Raw genomic sequence first — 15,075 nt, forward strand, 5'->3', positions numbered from 1 at the left:
CTCAATTTCTCACCAGGCCTCCCAGGGGCTTAGGAGTGCGGGTGCACAGCGCAGGACTGGCAGGCAGCTCCATCTGCGGCTCCAGTGCAGAATCCACTGGGTGAAGCCAGCTGGGATCCTGAGTCTAGTGGGGACTTGGAGAACATTTATGTCTAGCTAAGGGATTGTAAATACACCAATCAGCACTCTGTGTCTAGCTCGGGGTTTATGAATGCACCAATCAGCACTCTGTATCTAGCTAATCTGGTGGGGACTTGGAGAACCTTTATGTCTAGCTAAGGGATTGTAAACGCACCAATCAGCACTCCGTGTCTAGCTTGAGGTTTTTGAACACACCAATCAGTGCCCTGTGTCTAGCTCAAGGTCTGTGAATGCACCAGTCAGTGCTCTGTGTCTAGCTAATCTAGTGGGGACTTGGAGAACTTTTGTGTCTAGCTCAGGGATTGTAAAGGCACCAGTCAGCACCCTGTCAAAATGGGCCAATCAGCTCTCTGTAAAACAGACCAATCAGCTCTCTGTAACATGGACCAATCAGCAGGATGTGGATGGGGCCAGATAAGGGAATAAAAGCAGGCTGCCCGAAGCAGCAGTGGCAACCCGTTTGGGTCTCGTTCCACACTGTGGAAGGTTTGTTCTTCGCGATAAATCTTGCTGCTGCTCACTCTTTGGGTCTGCCCTGCATTTATGACGTGTAACACTCACTGTGAAGGTCTGCAGCTTCACTTCTGAGGCCAGCGAGACCAGAAACCCCCTGGGAGGATTGAGCAACTTTGGATGGGAGGAACGAACAACTGCAGATGTGCCGCCGTCAGAGCTGTAGCACCGCGAACGTCTGCGGCTTCGCTCCTGAAGCCAGCGAGATCACGAATCGACCAGAAGGCAAAATCTCTGAACACGTCCGAACATTAGAAGGAACAGACTCCGGACACGCCTTTTTTTTTTTTTTTTTTTTTTTTTTTGAGACAGTGTTTTTCTCTGTCGCCCAGGCTGGAGTGTAGTGCAATGTCGGCTCACTGCAAGCTCCGCCTCTCGGGTTCATGCCATTCTCCTGCCTCAGCCTCCAGAGCAGCTGGGACTACAGGCGCCCGCTGCCACGCCCGGCTGAATTTTTTTGTGTTTTTAGTGGAGACGGGGTCTCACGGTGTTAGCCAGGATGGTCTCGATCTCCTGATGTGCCCGCCTGGGCCTCCCAAAGTGCGGGGATTACAGGCGTGAAACACCGTGCCCAGCCACTCTTTAAGAACTGTAGCAGTCACCGCGAGGGTCCGCGGACGTCATTGAGACTGAGAACCCGCCAATTCCGGACACAATTTCATAGTACATCAGTATGGTCCAATACAGGTAGGTGGTGTCCTGATTATAACACTGTACAAGCAGGAAATTGATGGTGTCCCACATGCCTTGTGCAAAGGTCAACCTTAAATAAATTTTAGGAGTCTGTCTTAGTGAAATTTCTGTGAATCAAATGGAACGTGATATATGACGTAACTATATCTTTAAAATTGAAGAAAAGAACAAGTGAAGAAACGTTATATTTGTTAGGTCTTTTAGGTTCTGGAGGCAACGTATGCCAGCTATAGGATTCTTTAGTATACAATTTACCAAGTAATGTGTAAGGCTGTAAGGCTGACAGGTTTGACTTGATCCCAGAAACAGCAGTCCAGGTAGTTCTGGTTGCAACAAATGCAACTCTGCCTTTTGTTCCTTGTGATAAGAGTAGCCTCTGGCGCTTATAGTTTGTGGCAGATAGACTTAATCTTTTAAGTAGTATGTCCTGAGTACTCAGCCCTTTTAATGACTGAACACCTATTCGTGTGGGGAAAAAAAGTGAATATATCACCTAAATGGCCATTATGAATTGGGTTTTACCTGATTTTTTTCAAGTCACATAGTTGGGTATACCCACCAGAATCCATCATAAGGAGCAGTAACTTGCCATCTTTGAAATATAAAACGTTATTGAATGAGAATTCCTCCTCCCTACTTATTATGTTTATGTCAGTCACACCGTCCACAGACTTAAATGCTTTATTTTCTGACACACTGTTCCACAAAATTCTATTTCTGATCAGGAATATAATTTTATTGCAAGAGACTAGGGCAATTACTTAACACTCATGAGACATTAGTTTTATTGGATATGCTATTGCTCATATATGTAATAAACAAACTACATAAAACAAATAATACACCAACATAGGCATGGAACCAGCTAAGAGAAAATATGTCACGAAACTCTGTCCTGGGTGACACTGCTCATCTAGTGTCACATAGGAGATACCAGTGCTGTTTCTCTTATTCAATAAACAAAAGACTTGGCTTAGTAGTGGTATCTTGTACTATTATGTCTCAAGACACCGGATTAATGCTACATTATTTGGGCAATTTTTTTTTTTTTTTTTGAGATGGCGTGTAGTTCTGTTGCCCAGGCTGGAGTGCAGTGACGCGATCTTAGCTCACTGCAAGCTCTGCCTCATGGGTTCACGCCATTCTTCTGCCTCAGGCTCCTGAGTAGCTGGGACTACAGGCACCCACCATCACGCCCGGCCAATTTTTTGTATTTTTTTTTTAGTAGAGACAGGGTTTCACCATGTTAGCCAGGATGGTCTCGATTTCCTGACCTCGTGATCCGCCCGCCTCCGCTTCCCAAAGTGCTGGGATTATAGACATGAGCCACCGCGCCTGGCAATGTGTTTATTTTCACTAGAGATTTGCGGTTTCATGATATATATATTTTTCAACTTTTATTTTAGATACAGGGAGTACATGTGCAGGTTTGTTACATGGATACATTGTACCAAGGTACTGAGCATAGTACCCAATAGGTGGTTTTTCGACCTGCACCATCCTCCGTTCCTCCACCCTCTAGTAGTCCACAGTGCCTATGGTTCCCATGTTTATACTCAGGTGTGCTCAATTTTTAGCTCCCACTTATAAGTGAGAACATACTATATTTGGATTTCTGTACCTGCATTAATCCATTTAGGATTATGGCCTCCAGATCCAGCCATGTTGCTGCAAAGAATATAATTTTATTCTTCTTTATGGCTGTGTAGCATTTCATGGTGTATATGTACCACATTTTCTTTATCCAAGCCACCATTGATGGGCACCCAAGTTGATTCCATGTTGCAGATAGCATGGCAGTGAATATGAGTGCATGTGTCTTTTTGGCATAATCTATTTTCTATTTTCCTTTGGGTATATACCCAGCAAATTATATCCATGACCATATCAAAGTGAATTAATATGGAAAGTAGAATAAAATTAAGGTTTAGATTTAGAGACTTCTAGTTTATCAATTTACGTTATGTCTTATTTTAAAGAAAGTTTTCTAACTCACCTAATCCTCGGTTTTCTTAACTTCCCAAAAGTGAAATTAAAACAAACCTCATAACCTGCCTTCAAAATATACTACAATGCTATAATCACAATAACATAGTACTAGCATGGAAACAGATGTATTGACCAATGGAACAGAATAAAGATTCCAGAAATAAATCCACATATTTACCATCAATGGATTTCAAATACAGATGCCAAGAACACACAACAAGGAAAGAACAGTCCCTTTATTAAACAGTGTTGGGAAAATTGGATATCCACATGTAGAAGAACAAAATTAAAATCTTATCTTGTGCCACATAGAGAAGTCAACTCAAAATAGATTAAAGACTTAAACATGAGTCTTCAAACTTTAAGACTACTAAAAGAAAACATAGGAAAAAAGCTTCATAACATTGGTCTGGGCAATGATATTTTAAATATGAATTCAAACGCACAGTCAGCAACAGCAAAGATAGACAAATGGAAATACTTCAAACTAAAATGCTTCTGTAAAGAAAAAAAGAAAACCCAACATTCAAAAAGGAGAGAGATAATCGAAGGAATAGGAAAAAATATTTGCAAACCACACATCTTATAAGAGATCAATATCCAAAAAATACATAAATAACTTAAATAGTACCTAAAAAATAACTGATTTAAAATTGGGCAAAGGATCATGATAGACAATTCTCAAAGGAGATCATTCACAGTATTTTTTTAAAAAGCTCAACGTCACTAATCATCAAGAAAATGCAAATTAAAATTACAATGAAATATCACCTCACAGCTGTTAGAAAGGCTGTTATCAAAAGATGAAAAACAACAAGTACTGGTGAGAATATGAAGAAAAGGGAATGCTTTCACAGTGTTGATGAGAACGTAAATTAGTATAGCCATTATGGAAAAAAGTATGGAGTTTCCTCAAAAAGTTAAAAATAGAATGACTCTATGATCCAGCAATCCCACTACTGGGTATACATCCAAAGGAAATAAAATCAGGATGGTGAAGATAAATCTGCACTCCCATGTTTATTGTAGCATTTTCACTATTTACAGCAGGCAAGCTGTGAAAATGTTTATCAATGGATGAATGATTTTTTTAAATGTAGTGTATATACACAGTGGAATTTTACTGTCTTAAAAAAGAATGTAATCTTGTCATTTACAACAACGTAAATGAACCTGGAGAACACTATGTTAAGTGAAACCAGTCAAGCACAGTAAGACAAACACTGTGTGATCTTAATTATATGTGGAGACCAAAACAGTTGAACTCATAAAAACGGAAAGTAAAATAGTGGTTATCAGAGGCTGGGGTAGGGCTGGGGAAATTGTTGGTCAAAGGATACAAAATTTCAACTGGACAGAAAAAACAAGGTAAAGAGATCTATTGTACAACATGGTGGCTGTAGTTAATAACAAGGTAAAGTATAATTGAAAACCACTAAGAGATTACATTTTCAGTGTTCTTACCACAAAAAAAGATAGATATGTAAGGTGATGCACATGTTAATTCCATTTATGCATTCCACAGTGAAAACATATTTCAAAGTATCATGCTATACATGGCAAATACATACAACTTTTCCTTGCCAATTTAAAAAATAAACTAAATAAAAATTAAAACAAAGTATATATATATATGTATATATGCATAGACATATAATGTTTGCTAACATTGCTTGGAACACAGCAGACATTTTTAAATTGGTACCTAATGTTATATAACATTTCCTGCATTTTACTTAGGGCAACACCTTGAAACACACTCATTAAATGTTGAGCTGCAAGAAAACTATGCCTTCTGAAATACTTCCTGCTTAATGTTAAAAAACTGCACTCTAATAATTTTAGAACATGTCTATAATTGAGAGTAAAAACACAAAAATGCAGAAAACGACTATTTGAATAGTATATAAAATTTGTTGACCTTCTGTCTTGTGCCAAGTACATTTAATATGTTTTTAAATTAATCTTTCCACTACTCAGTGAGATGTCTCTGCCTCTTCATATCAAAATCTCAAAACTGTAGAAGAACCCTTATTTTAACCGCAGTGTCTTCTCATCTTAGTCACCAGAATTCCTGAGTCACATTTTGATTGAAAAAACTCATGTAAAATAGATGCCCTCATCCCATCTGAAAGCATGAACAAACTTCCTGCCCTACCTCCCTTTACTGTCATCCTCCAAAGGTTATCTTCTTTCTGTACAGTTTGAAACAAAGTGTTGTTCTCTTTTTCTGGATCATTACAAGTCCTAGGTTTTTGTTTTTCTTTTAGTTTGTTTTTCAACTATATGATCCCAGCACCACCATACACACCTGTTTTTGTTTGTTGTTTCCTGAAAGTAACTGCATAGAATTCCCAGGCTGTCAGTTTTCTTTGCCAGCCCCCATAGTGCCATAATACCACTAAAATAGGGATTTGGGGGAAAATATGTTTTACTGAAGATTTAAGGTACTGGAAAATGTATTATAACTAGAGTTATGATGCTAACTCCAGCTTTTATGAAAACCCCCAAATTTCAGCAGTTTTACATAACAAGTCACAGTTGTCTACACTGTTTTGAGGTGGTGAGTCTTCCGAGTGGCTCTCTACCTATAAGTAATTCTGCAAGCCAGGCTCGATTTACATGGCTGCTTTTTCTTTCCCTGTTGCCCACCACTTCCCATCATCATATACCACATCATTCAGGGAATCCTCTGAATTCATTGCCCCAAAAGCAAAGCAAACATAGAAAATGATATAAAACATGTTACAGCCAAGGTAAGAATAAGTGTATTTCACTTCCATCCACCCAGGAAATGTTTATAATATTAGCTATAAATTTTGAAATGACTTATTTTAAAATGGTTTGCAAACTTTATATGTATACACGCACATACACATCACACACATTCTGGAATCAGTGACCTATCCCATATTAATTCTAAGGAAGGCTGGAAAAAGTAGTTTTCATGTGTGCCCAGGAAGGAAAAAGTAAGATTGTTAAACATCTAGCTAGTTTGTGTTACTGAGTAATCATGGACAATACATGAAACGAGAACATTGAATATTACATAACACTCTTCTATGTGTTATGTCTCTCTAGACAATATGGAGCTTCACTAGCTAAGTTCTGCATGAGCCCTGGTCCCCCATCAGGTTTCCAGCATCTGGGTTTTTTTATTTGTCTTCACACTTTCTTCAACACTAGTAGCCACTTCCAAAACTTATGTAACTACATTTTGCAAAGTAATTTAACTCTTATTTTTTCTTAAACTTCTCCCATCTATACACTGTTCTTACAACCATGCCTTGGTAAATTAAAAAGAAACATTGTTTTTCTTAGGCAAAGGAAATATTCTAAGAGGAAGTTTTCTGTCCTGCAAAGCCAACCAGCTCAACATGTAGATAGCTTTAAAATAGACAAGTTTTCTTCTTGTCATAGAATCTTTCAAAAGCTCTATACCTTTTTTTTCATAAAGCAAAAGCTGTTTGCAACACCAAGAGGTGGCCTACCAAATGAGAGATATTGATGGAAAGAAACACTCATCATAGTTGTTGTGCCTGTTATTCAGAGGTGCTGTGTGAATTACATGAGATAATATATGCAAGTGCTATGACACAAAACAGGTGCTCAATAGATCTTTTTTCCTCTTATTTTATCCCTTTCCTTCTCTTCTTAGAACCTTTCCTCTTGGTTCTGACTGTCCCAACATGAACTTGACATTTTCAACCCAGCATTTATTATCTTCCCTGGGACATGAGGTCTGGAGATACGGGTCTGAAGTTCTGAAAACACTGAAAATAGTGGGGAAAAATAGAATATTGTTTTCCCAAATCAGCTTTATTTTAAGGAAAGGTTACTATTTTAAAAAAAATCTATTCTGTATTATTACTCTCTAAACACAATTATTTCTTTGACTTATTTTAGTGGTGTTGTTTCTAGAGTGGTAACAGGCACTAGAAATATAATCCCAATGTGGCTTATTAGGTAATGAAATTACTTCCTTAGATTATATATAATATACAATGCTTCAGACAGGTGAGCAGCCTAATTGCTTTTCATATCTACTCTATACTGGTCCAGAAACAAAGGGTTGAATCTGTAATTTAATATTTTTCTTCTATTAATTATATTTTTAAAATAACTACTTCAAATACAGAACTCAGTTTTCTTTTCTCCAATGTGGCCCCAGAAATTTACATACTAGTAACTGGAAACAATCACAAACACCTTCTTTCTTATCTATCCCACAATTGTTTAATAAATGTTTGTGAGAAGATAAAATACTGCTAAATTACACTAAACAGAACATTGGTACAGACATGAGAATGGCTGATATATAAGTTTACAAAACTTTGCTTATAACTAGTTTTGATAGCAATTCTCCCAAATCTCTCTGAAGGGTAGATGAAGTTGTACATATTAGTTCTAGGATGTCATGTCTCCATGTGATACACAATTTTGCTCTTTCGTTAGGTTCACAAAATCCCTACCTTTTCATTGAGAGACAATCTCTCACTCGACTCAAAGACTAAACAAGCACATGTTAAGCTTGCCTGCCCAACATCAAATTTCTAGAGACAAAAAAAATTCAAAAATACATGATTGCCCTAGAAAACAAGAAAGAGAAAAGTCTGAGTCTCATAAACTGTGCAGAATTCAAATATAGAAAACAGACAAAATTCGTTTGAAGAAGGAATCTATATCTAAGATATATGCCAAAGTGTATTTCTGTCATTACGGGCTCATGGAGAAAAACAACTGAAAAGGAGGGAAAGGAGGCAGTGTTATCCTAAAAGGTTATTTCTTTGATTAACCTGAAGAGGCAGCCAGGAAATGTTTCCTGTGTATGCTGCTAAGTTGTATCAGGCAATAGCCACTGAGGCATATGCCTGCAGGCAAAAGCACAAAGTTCAGGAATTTGGTGTAGAGAAACAAGGCAATGCCCCAGACAGTGGACGATACTCGGGTAGAATGTGATGCCCATAAGCAGAAGATTTGCTTCTAAAGCACTGTGCCCACTGCCTTCCCTGCCTTTCTACTGCTCCTCTAGTAAAGAGCAAACAAAAGTTGCAGAACCTCCGGCCAAGTCTTTAATCACAAGTAGTCTGGGCAAAGGATCCTAAAGGCAACCTAACAGATATCTCATGTAGGAAAATAAGTACATTTGATAGCCAACACTGCAGAACAACTTGACCAAAAGGACTAACACGAAGAATCAAAATTAGTAGAGCAAGCAGAAAAGATAATTTTTCTAATTATAGCACTTAGGTAAATTAATGCCATTACGTAATGTTCTAGTTATAGAAGAAAAACCCCAGATTAGGATTTGAAAAAGTCAGTAGGTACAATCAATTGTATGGCAAATTTAAAAAATACCCAATTAATTAAAATGGGAAAAAGCCAAAAATAATTTAGGGCATGTCAAGTACATATACACACATATGTAATTTAATATAAAATGGTTAGCAAGAATAAAAGTTAAGCACCTTTTTATCACAGCATATTAAAACAGGTGCCATTCTCTTGGGGGCAAAAAGTTTCTCAAATTTAACCTGTTTTAGTCTTTTCAAATTACAGATGGATGTCTAAGGCCAAGAGAGAGGCAGTGTTTAGAGTAAGAGCCCTCTGCAGACCATCATAAGGATGCACCAAAAGGGAACCCTCACATTAACATTCGGATCACCTCTCTGCAAAACACAACTTTCCCTTCACTCTTCTGTCTACTTTTGTATTGACCAAAGCCTATTCCAGTGGGAGCCTAAGATCCCTTCTTTATCCTGGTAAGACCCTTTTCCAACTCAGCACTCATACTTCCTTTAACGCTGACTTATGTCCTTTTGAACCAATGCCATCATGCCCTTCTTCCTTGTTCATAGCAGTCCAATAAAAAGTCCCAAATCCCAGATCACCCCTCATTTCCAAACCCCTAATTCTACTGCTTTTGTACAACTCTCCTCTCATCTAAAAATTCTTCACTATATCCTCTGAAACTCAATGTAAATTGCCAGTATGCTCCTCTTTTCTCCTCCATCTTTTCTTTTTCTTCCTGAATTAACTTCTTGAATTTCTTTGTCTGCCTCTGATGGTACTGCTTCTCCTGAAGCCATTTCAAGATAGGACTTTTCCAAAGTCCTCATCATACTGGATTTGGAGGTACAGTGACTGTTGTTCATTATGGCACTTAGAATATTGCCCTTCTCTGTTCCTTCTGCTTTGACATTCAAATAATCAGATTACACCTCCCATCACAGTTCCTTGAATTGCAGTCATTTACCAATTAAGTTACTTCCCCTTATTCCTTGAAGATTTTAGCCCCAGGATAATAATTTTTAGCACATATTTTCTTTAGTAGCTCAACACTATTTCTGTCATAATTTTTCATAATATTAATATCTACACTCATGTTCCTGTCAACATGTTGGCATCTTGGGGTTCTAACTTTCTCTCTTTCAATTATCTTTTCCTCCATTCTATCTTATCCATTCCTTTCTGTGATCCTACTTTGGTTTTATCATTACCACAACTTTATTCCCTTTCTAATCAGAAAATGCCTAGCTCTCCTACTGCCATTTCCTATGTTTCTAGCTATTTTCTACAAATACCCCAATTTGAACAATCTCTCAACCCACTTCCATTAATCTGACTAAATTATGCTTGGTCCCTCACTCTCCATGTCTTCTTTTCCTGTCTTACCCAACTTAAATCACATGGTAAACCGTTTTTGTTTCTTTCATATACCCTTCAGTCCACTGGCCCTTGTCTTTTTGTCATAGTCTTTTAGCAAAACAACAATCTTGGTTAAATCTATCTTTCTTCCTGCTCTATGATGAATGTGGCTAGAGGAAAACTCACTCCTAGTGATTCATCTTGTTTTAAATGTAGTAGCTTCTTAGTTCTCGCAGCAGTTTCAATCTATTAGCCAAGTCCATTTTCATTTGGACTCTTAGCTAGACTCCTACCATCTTAGACAATTCTTTTATTCTTTCTCTTCACTCTTCAAATTTCCAATGTCTTCTCTCTCAAGTTCATTCTCAGCCAGTGATTGTATTGAATAGTGCATCATGCTCCTCTGAGACACCTTATGTTTCTTTTTGTTTGTTTGTTTGTTTGCTTGTTGCTTGGCTCTTGGTTTCAGCATGCTTTCACTTCAGGTGGCCAGCACCTAGGGCTTTTGTTCAGAGTGCTGTCTCCGATTAATGGAGAGTTTTGCATCAGACGTACTAGGGATTTGTCACTAGGGAAAACAAAGAACCACTGATGCATGTTGTTGTTCAGCTAACTTTCCTTTAGTCAGGGTTACTCTTCAGCATGATTTATACTCCCAAGTTCCCTTACAAAATCAAGTTTCTGGCTGGGCGCAGTGGCTCACGCCTATAATCCCAGCACTTTGGGAGGCCGAGGCAGGAGGATCACGAGGTCAGGAGATCCAGACTATCCTGGCTAACACGGTGAAACCCCGTCTCTACTAAAAATACAAAAAATTAGCTGGGTGTGGTGGTGGGCGCCTGTAGTCCCAGCTACTCCAGAGGCTGAGGCAGGAAAATGGCATGAACTCGGGAGGCGGAGCTTGCAGTGAGCCGAGATCATGCCACTGCACTCCAGCCTGGGCAACAGAGCAAGTCTCAAAATTAAATTAAAAATAATAATAATAATAATGAATTTTATCTTAACCTATTTTCCTTTTCAGCTACAATCCCATTTTTCTTATTCTTTGTGCTATGAATGTCCTTGAAAGTATTGTCTCTACTTGCCACTTTCAATTCCTTTTCTCATGAACCATTCCAGTCAGGTTTTTCTTTTTTTTTACATCACTACCAAGAAAATGCTCTTACTAAAGTTACCAAAGACCTAAAGTAATAGATTCTAAATCCAATCACTATTTCTCAGTCCTTATCTTACTTGACCTATGAGCATCCTTTGATTCAAGTGATCACTCTCCTCCCTTAAAAAAATTTTTCCACTGAGCTTCCAGGGCACCTCACTCACCTGTTTTCCATTAACCTTACAATTGGTACTTGCTGTCCATCTCTCCAGCTTCTATATTTTAAATTTATTTTGGCCATGCTCTTTGAATCTCATCTTAAATACATATACTCACGCCTTGGATAATTTCAACATCTTCTGGTTTTAAAATCCATTTACATCCTGATGAATTCTAAATTTAAGTTTCTATTATACTTCTTTTTACTTCAAACCCATTTATTCAACTCTTTACTTATTACATGTACTTAGATGTATATAATTATCCAAAATGTAACATATCCAAAACTGAGCCTCTAATATTCCTTTTTAATTTTTTCTTTTCCCACGATAGTTCATATCTCAGCCAATGGCAACTTTACCTTTCCAGTCATGTAGGCAAAAATATTTGAATCATTTTTGACTCACCTTTCTTTTGCCTCTCAAAACCATCAGGAAATTCTCTAGCTTCTCTTCAAAATTCAGAATTAGACCACCTTTCACTTTACAACAAGCTAACAATCTTTCTCATGTGGGTTATTGAAATAACTGTCTCTATTGTCTTTCTTCTGCCTTGTTTTCCATTTCCTCTCAAAATTGCAGCCACTGTGATCTTATTAAAATATAAGCCAGCTCATGTTATATCTTTGCTCAAAACCATCCAATGTCTTCCCACATCACTCAAAGGAAAATCAGAATATATATATATAGTGGCCTTAAAGTACCTACAAGATCTGGCCTCTGCCATTACTTCTGAGATCTCATCTTGTACTGCCTCCGTCAAGTACTTTTCTTAACCATAGGGAACATCTTTCAGTTTATCAAACAAGCCAGACACTAAATCCTTCCCTCCCCTCCCCTCCATCCCCCTCCCTCCCTCCCTTCTTGTTGCTTGCATCTCCTCTTATCCTAAATCAGATTAGTTCTTTATAAAAGAACTTTGTCATCTAGGACTTCACTGGCTTCCTTGCCTAAAATTTCAGTTCTCCTTCCTACATTGTTTTTATTTCTTAGCACATATCAGTATCTAAAATTCCACATATTTTACTTTTCTGTCTTGTTTATTGTCTATCTATTTCATAGATTTTAAGGATGATGAAGTCAGAGATATCTGTCAGTTGTTTCCACTTATGTATTCCCAGTACCTGGCACAAGATCAGAGCATAATAAATACTAGTTGAATGACTAAACACATGTTAGAAATCATTAACTCTGAGAAGTGGAACACTACAAACTAACATATCAAAACAAAGAAACTTCATTTATATCTTACTGGTGATTTTTTTTCTGAAAAGTAAAAGATGCTCAAGTCACACAAATTATAAGAGCTGAAGTTTGGGCAATTCACCTAATATTCTCTATTAAATTTTTAATATCATAAGCTATTTAGATTCTAGTATTCCCTTATAACAATCTATTTCTTTGTGATATACGATTATTTATTTTTTCCAAAATTATGAGTATTTGCTCCATGTCAAAATGCACTTCATTGTGATTATCTCTGTTATGGCGATTGTAATCATTGATCTTTCATGTTACTGTGGTGATTGTTTTGGGGAGCCAACAACTGTACCCATGTAAGATATCAAACTTAACCAATAAATGTGTGTATATTCTCAGTGTGCCACCAAAGAGCCATTTCCCTATCTGTCTCCCTCTCCTGGGGCCTCCCTATTCTAGACACAGTATTGGAATTAGGCCAATTAATAACCCTTCAATGGCCTATAAGCATTCAAGTGAAAGGAAGAGTCACATATCTCTCACTTTAAATCAAAAGCTAGAAATGATTAAGCTCAGTAAGGAAGGCATGTAGAAAGCTAAGAGAGGCCAAAGCGTAGCCCTTGTGTGCCAAACAGCCACGTTGTGAATATGAGGAAAAAGCTCTTGAAGGAAATTAAATGTGCTTTTCCAGTGAATACATGCATGATAAGAAAGTGGAACAGCCTTATTGCTGATTGGAGAGAGTTTTAGTGGTCTGGCTAGAAGATCAAACCAGCCACAATATTCCCTTAATAATTGGGAATAATCCTTTCAAAACACCAGCTCCTGGATTCATTAATTTTTTGAAGGGTTTTTTTTTGTCTCTATTTCCTTCAGTCCTGCTCTGATTTTAGTTATTTCTTGCCTTCTGCTAGCTTTTGAATGTGTTTGCTCTTGCTTTTCTAGTACTTTTAATTGTGATGGTAGGGTGTCAATTTTGGATCTTTCCTGCTTTCTCTTTTGGGCATTTAGTGCTATAAATTTCCCTCTACACACTGCTTTGAATGTGTCCCAGAGATTCTGGTATGTTGTGTCTTTATTCTCGTTGGTTTCAAAGAACATCTTTATTTCTGCCTTCATTTCGTTATGTACCCAGTAGTCATTCAGGAGCAGGTTGTTCAGTTTCCATGTAGTTGAGCAGTTTTGAGTGAGTTTCTTAATCCTGAGTTCTAGTTTGATTGCATTGTGGTCTGAGAGAAAGTTTGTTATAATTTCTGTTCTTTCACATTTGCTGAGGACAGCTTTACTTCCAACTATGTGGTCAATTTCGGAATAGGTGTGGTGTGGTGCTGAAAAAAATGTATATTCTGTTGATTTGGGGTGGAGAGTTCTGTAGATTGATAGACCGCTAACAAGACTAATAAAGAAAAAAAGAGAGAAGAATCAAACAAATGCAATAAAAAATGATAAAGCGGATATCACCACCAATCCCACAGAAATACAAACTACCATCAGAGAATACTACAAACACCTCTACGCAAATAAACTAGAAAATCTAGAAGAAATGGATACATTCCTTGACACATACACTCTCCCAAGACTAAACGAGGAAGAAGCTGAATCTCTGAATAGACCAATAACAGGATCTGAAATTGTGGCAATAATCAGTAGCTTATCAACCAAAAAGAGTCCAGGACCAGATGGATTCACAGCTGAATTCTACCAGAGGTACAAGGAGGAACTGGTACCATTCCTTCTGAAACTATTCCAATCAACAGAAAAAAAGGGAGTCCTCCCTAACTCATTTTATGAGGCCAGCATCATCCTGATACCAAAGCCTGGCAAAGACACAACCAAAAAAGAGAATTTTAGACCAATATCCTTGATGAACATTGATGCAAAAATCCTCAATAAAATACTGGCAAACCGAATCCAGCAGCACATCAGAAAGCTTATCCACCATGATCAAGTGGGCTTCATCCCCAGGATGCAAGGCTGGTTCAATATACGGAAATCAATAAATGTAATCCAGCATATAAACCGAACCAAAGACAAAAACCACATGATTATCTCAATAGACGCAGAAAAGGCCTTTGACTAAATTCAACAGCCCTTCATGCTAAAAACTCTCAATAAATTAGGTATTGATGGGATGTATCTCAAAATAATAAGAGCTATCTATGACAAACTCACAGCCAATATCATACTGAATGGGCAGAAACTGGAAGCATTCCCTTTGAAAACTGGCACAAGACAGGGATGACCTTTCTCACCACTCCTATTCAACATAATGTTGGAAGTTCTGGCCAGGGCAATTAGGTAGGAGAAGGAAATAAAGGGTATTCAATTAGGAAAAGAGGAAGTCAAATTGTCCCTGTTTGCGGATGACATGATTGTATATCTAGAAAACCCCACTGTCTCATCCCAAAATCTCCTTAAGCTGATAAGCAACTTCAGCAAAGTCTCAGGATACAAAATCAATGTACAAAAATCACAAGCATTCTTATACACCAATAACAGACAAACAGAGATCCAAATCATGAGTGAACTCCCATTCACAATTGTTTCAAAGAGAATAAAATACTTAGGAATCCAACT

This window comes from Pan paniscus, chromosome 14 (assembly GCF_029289425.2).
Source record: "Pan paniscus chromosome 14, NHGRI_mPanPan1-v2.0_pri, whole genome shotgun sequence".
NCBI classification, from domain to species: domain Eukaryota; kingdom Metazoa; phylum Chordata; class Mammalia; order Primates; family Hominidae; genus Pan; species Pan paniscus.